General features: G+C 32.0%; 1 non-coding gene across 1 annotated transcript; it reads left to right on the top strand.

Annotated features, from left to right (window-relative positions):
- The first annotated feature begins 403 nt into the window (after positions 1–403).
- On the top strand, positions 404–509 carry LOC121228515 (small nucleolar RNA R71). The gene has a single exon (XR_005926091.1). It is a non-coding gene; the product is annotated as a small nucleolar RNA R71 (small nucleolar RNA).
- Positions 510–4,606: the final 4,097 nt, after the last annotated feature.

Raw genomic sequence — 4,606 nt, 5'->3', positions numbered from 1 at the left:
ATTTGGATGATCCTTCCAACCAGGGTTTTCAGTGTTTGAATAGGGATTTTTGCCCCTATTACCCAAATAATTCACATTTTTTGGTTGGGTTTTTTAGTGTGGCATGTAACTTCAAGTAGTGTTGTTTTTGGATGACTTAACTGTGGTCTCTAGACAATTTAAATTTTCCATGTTCTATTGATATTTATCGTCCTCTTTAACCACTTTAGCCATTGACGACTTTAGATTATATGAGAAACACTCATTGGGCCACATGTACGAGTTCATAGTTGTTTCCTCGATCAATTGACGAACTCACTCGTAAGTATTGGTCATGAAAGCCCCGTCAGATGTACAATCTAATTCAATCCTCAAGCTACCATCCAATCCATTGTAAAATATTTGCAATTTCAACCATTCTTGCATTCCATGATGTGGGCATTTTCTTAGCAATGATTTAAAATATTCTCATGCTTCATATAAGTTTTCATCTTCGAATTGCTTGAAGTTGGCTATGTCATGCCTCAATTAGATGGCTTGATTAATGGAAAAATTTTGTGTAAAACTTTCCCCACTAAATTGTCTCATGTTGTGATAGAACTAGGCTCTTACGAATCCAACTATTCATATGCGTTGTTGCACAGCAAAAAGGGGAACAACCGAAGATGGATGGCGTCATCGATAACCCCTTTATATTTGAATGTATCGCAAAGTTGCAAGAGTCATTTTAAATGTTGATTCGGGTCTTTTACCATATTGCCCCAAATTTACAAATTATTTTAGATCATCTAGATAGTAGCCGTCTTGATTTCGAAATTATTGGCGTTGATTGTCAGCTTTTCGATACTACTTCAGACTGCATCTAAGGTGGGTAGTGTGTATTCGATCAAGGTTCGATCTTGTCGAGCCATCAACGGCTCTCTTCGGAACTGTGCTTGTGGTTCTGGTGGTTCGTGTAACAGCTCACCTGATGAAGGATATATTTATGGTTATTGTTTATTGTATTAGGTGTAGTTTTGAGGAAGAAAAGTATTAGTTGTGGCTAAGTGTGTATGCGCAGATTGGCAAAGTCTGCCTTTTGGCGCGATCTTTGGTTTGACAGATTCTTCTGTTAAGTATACGCTACCCCATATGTTTTGGAAAAGTCGTTAAATTTGTAGTTTCACAGATTTATTTATTATTTTTATAATACTATTTAGTGAGACCAGTGAGAACTAGTTAGAATGGAACTAGCTGATAAGACTTAAATGATGATAAGTGCACTTAATCATGAAAATCGAGAGTGTTAGTGGAATAATTTGATCCTTCCACTAAACCTTGTCCCCATGCTTAAGTATATAAGAATATCAGTGTCTTCACTGATAAACTTTTGCGTTTTCTTTGTATTCATCTTCTTGATTTTCTTTGCATCCTCTGAAAAGCTTAAGTCTAGAAACCTGTTGAAGTTGGGTTCACTGTATTTAGCCAACTCCTACGTTTGTTTTAGCTCTCTAGTAAATACTGATGAGCCCTAGGTTATTTTCATAGTTATTTACATATTTTTAACTCTGCATGCATAAGTATCAGATTAGTATGTAAGGAGAGAAATTTCTTGATTCAAAGTTAAGTGTTAATATTTCTTACATGCATTTTTGGTTTCAAACGTGTAATGATCTAATAAGTTTAATTATTTATATTTTAGCTCAAGACACTATAAAAGGTCTGAGTGATAAAGGCAAATGTCTTGCTATATAGACTTTGCTATATTTTTTGTGAGTTCCTTCATACTTCCATGTGTGTGGTATTCCTATATTATATTTTGTATAAGGTAAGTACTCATGCTCTATAAAGATGAAATGTGCGTTAATGAAAAGTGGTTGTTTAGAGTTGTTAGTCTGGGTCTCTAATGTCTGTGTTAAACTATAAGAACCATTTTTCATGCTTTAGCCACTATATTCTACTTCTGATAAGAATGATATGATTTGAATTATGGAAAGGATGTTAAGGAGAAATATTCATGGCAATTCCTTTAATGGAATGTACATTGAACTGACAGATCTCGATACATGAAAAGAATTGTGTAGCCTCTGGTAGGGAAAATGTATATTGCAAACCATATTGAAAAATCACGACAATAGATACAAAAGAAAGGAATATGAATAGAATATATGATATGAATATAAGGGTTTGAGTACGTGGCTGGCATGAAGAAGGTTTATCTGTATGGTCATGTAAGGGTAGTGTATACACCAAAGGAACAGTAAATTAGCGTATAAACTGTCTGTGTATGGTACTCGCCATCTGGTGAATTCTGTGATAATGTTGACTCTTTGATATGATTTGTTTGAAGTATTAGTGATTATTGATAATTCTTTTTCTGGAACTCACTAAGTTCTTTTGAACTTACCCTATTTCGCTCTTCCTTCTCAAGCTTATTGTTGAAGGAAGACATTCTGTTAAACTACACCAAAGGACATATACCACTAAGACTTCTGTTGTTTTGTATTATGCATGATGATAAGGGTGATTTCTGATTGTATTTTGGAAAGAAATTGTAATTAAGACTCATGTTAAAGAATTATGAATCAATAAAGTTTCATTAAAATTTATGGAATGATTTAAGAGTATTGTTATTCAGGGTGATAAAGCATATTACTAAAATTCTATACGCCATTTGGCTTATACTTTATTTTCCATATTTTATTAAAGTTTTATTTCAAACACTACAGTTTTATAATGTTTACGCCAGAAACAATTTAAGATAATGATTTATGAGAAGCGACACGTCACATTCGGATCTTCCTATAAGATTGGGTTTGGCATGTTACAATTCGTCAAACAGTGAATTCTCTCGAGGTAAGTTAGCTACCATGGGTAGATTGTTTTTTTGTTGATAGGTTCGCCTCAAAACTCTCTCTGGTTCAAGATTTAGCTCGATTAGGATGATTCCTCTTCGAGTCATACAATGAAATCAAAGAGAAAATGAAATAAAATTAATTACTAAAAAAGAAAATAAAATAACTAAAATTGAATTTGTATCTATAATTCTAAATAATTCTATTTATGCTATTAAAATGAAAAAAAAAATAAAAGTTCAATGCTGAAACCTCTTTAGCAATGACGTCAACAACTTAATAGCCGCCAAACATGCAAACGTCTAGACTAGAAATACTGCAACAAATAGATAATAAATAAAACAGCGATTCCGCAAGTATATGAGTCAAATTGTAATATAGTAAAGAATGTTACAATGAAACACTTTGGGAAGTATTTCAAGGATCGTACCCAAAGGAGGTTGAATTAAACTTAAATTAATTTTCTACACTAATAGGGCTAAATAGTACTAATCTAAAATTATATTACGAAAAGCCAAATTTAAAATTGTTAACCAAAATAACATAAAATTATCTAAAATTAAGACATCCAATTGACAATCGAAATTAATTCCAATTTAACAGACAAAAGATTAATTCACTTCAATGTTCCTAATTAACTTCAGAACTTGGGTTTGGTCGAGTTAGATATTAATTAACTAGTTATTACCTCTCGGTCTCTCACTAATTAACTAATTGACCAATACATGTTTATCTCTCGACCTCACTTTCTTGACCGGGATAAATAATGATTTACTTGGTAAACTTATCTCTCAATCTCGTTTATCCTAAATTACTTCCTAGGGTCATCACTTCCTAGAGTTTAATCGCACATAATTTAAACCAACTAACTTGGATTCATTCATTAATTAATCACACATTTGTTCGTTAATCTCCCTATGGAAATTAGCTACTCATGGATCTAGATACAATTATCCCTAACTTCATATTTAACATACAAAGTAGTAAATTAAAGAAGAACAAGAAATAAGAACATAAATTCATTTTGAAGTTGATTTGCACGCGAAAGCTAGATTTCCATTAACAGTTATGAAGATAACTGGTTTGCGACGGAATGTGCAAGTGTACACAGTCATTATCAAATAATAAGTACGTATAAGAGTTATCGTCTCCACAGGGATTGTGTTTAAATCGATAATTATAAAATTTCTATTCACAAGTTGGTTAAGAGAAACACAATAATTTCGGGGTGATAGATGTTAAATTAAATTAATTAAAAAAATACAAATTAACCTAACTGCAAATGAAATGAAATGCAAGGCGATGGCAGCACTTTTCATGAATAAAATGAATAGGTTAGATTAATTACAACCTTTGACTTAATTTATTTTTCATCATGCTTAACAATGTTCCGTAAAAATTCCATGGCAACTTGATTGTTCATTAACTTGGAATATAATATAAGTTCTTTCGAAATCTTATACTTAGAAAAAATGTATATTTCTATGTCCATATTTAACTACTTTATGCGAAGTAACATGTACGGATCAGATTTGAAACAATTTAATCACACAAATCTAAAGTTATGCATGGTAATAGAGCTCTCCCGAGTTATTACGAACCTTTAATTTAATCGGATCAAGATCTAAATTAAGCAATCACCTTCAATTATCGTGTCCATTAATTGTCATCTAGTTAGGATTGATCAACTAATTCTAATGCATTCAAACATGTTTTAATGCATGAAATACATAAATGATTTTAATTGGAAGCATGAACAACTGAGGCACAAGACATCATAAACATGAATAAAA

This window comes from Gossypium hirsutum, chromosome A04, assembly GCF_007990345.1.
Source record: "Gossypium hirsutum isolate 1008001.06 chromosome A04, Gossypium_hirsutum_v2.1, whole genome shotgun sequence".
NCBI lineage: Eukaryota > Viridiplantae > Streptophyta > Magnoliopsida > Malvales > Malvaceae > Gossypium > Gossypium hirsutum.
This window is presented reverse-complemented; position numbering and strand designations above follow the sequence as displayed.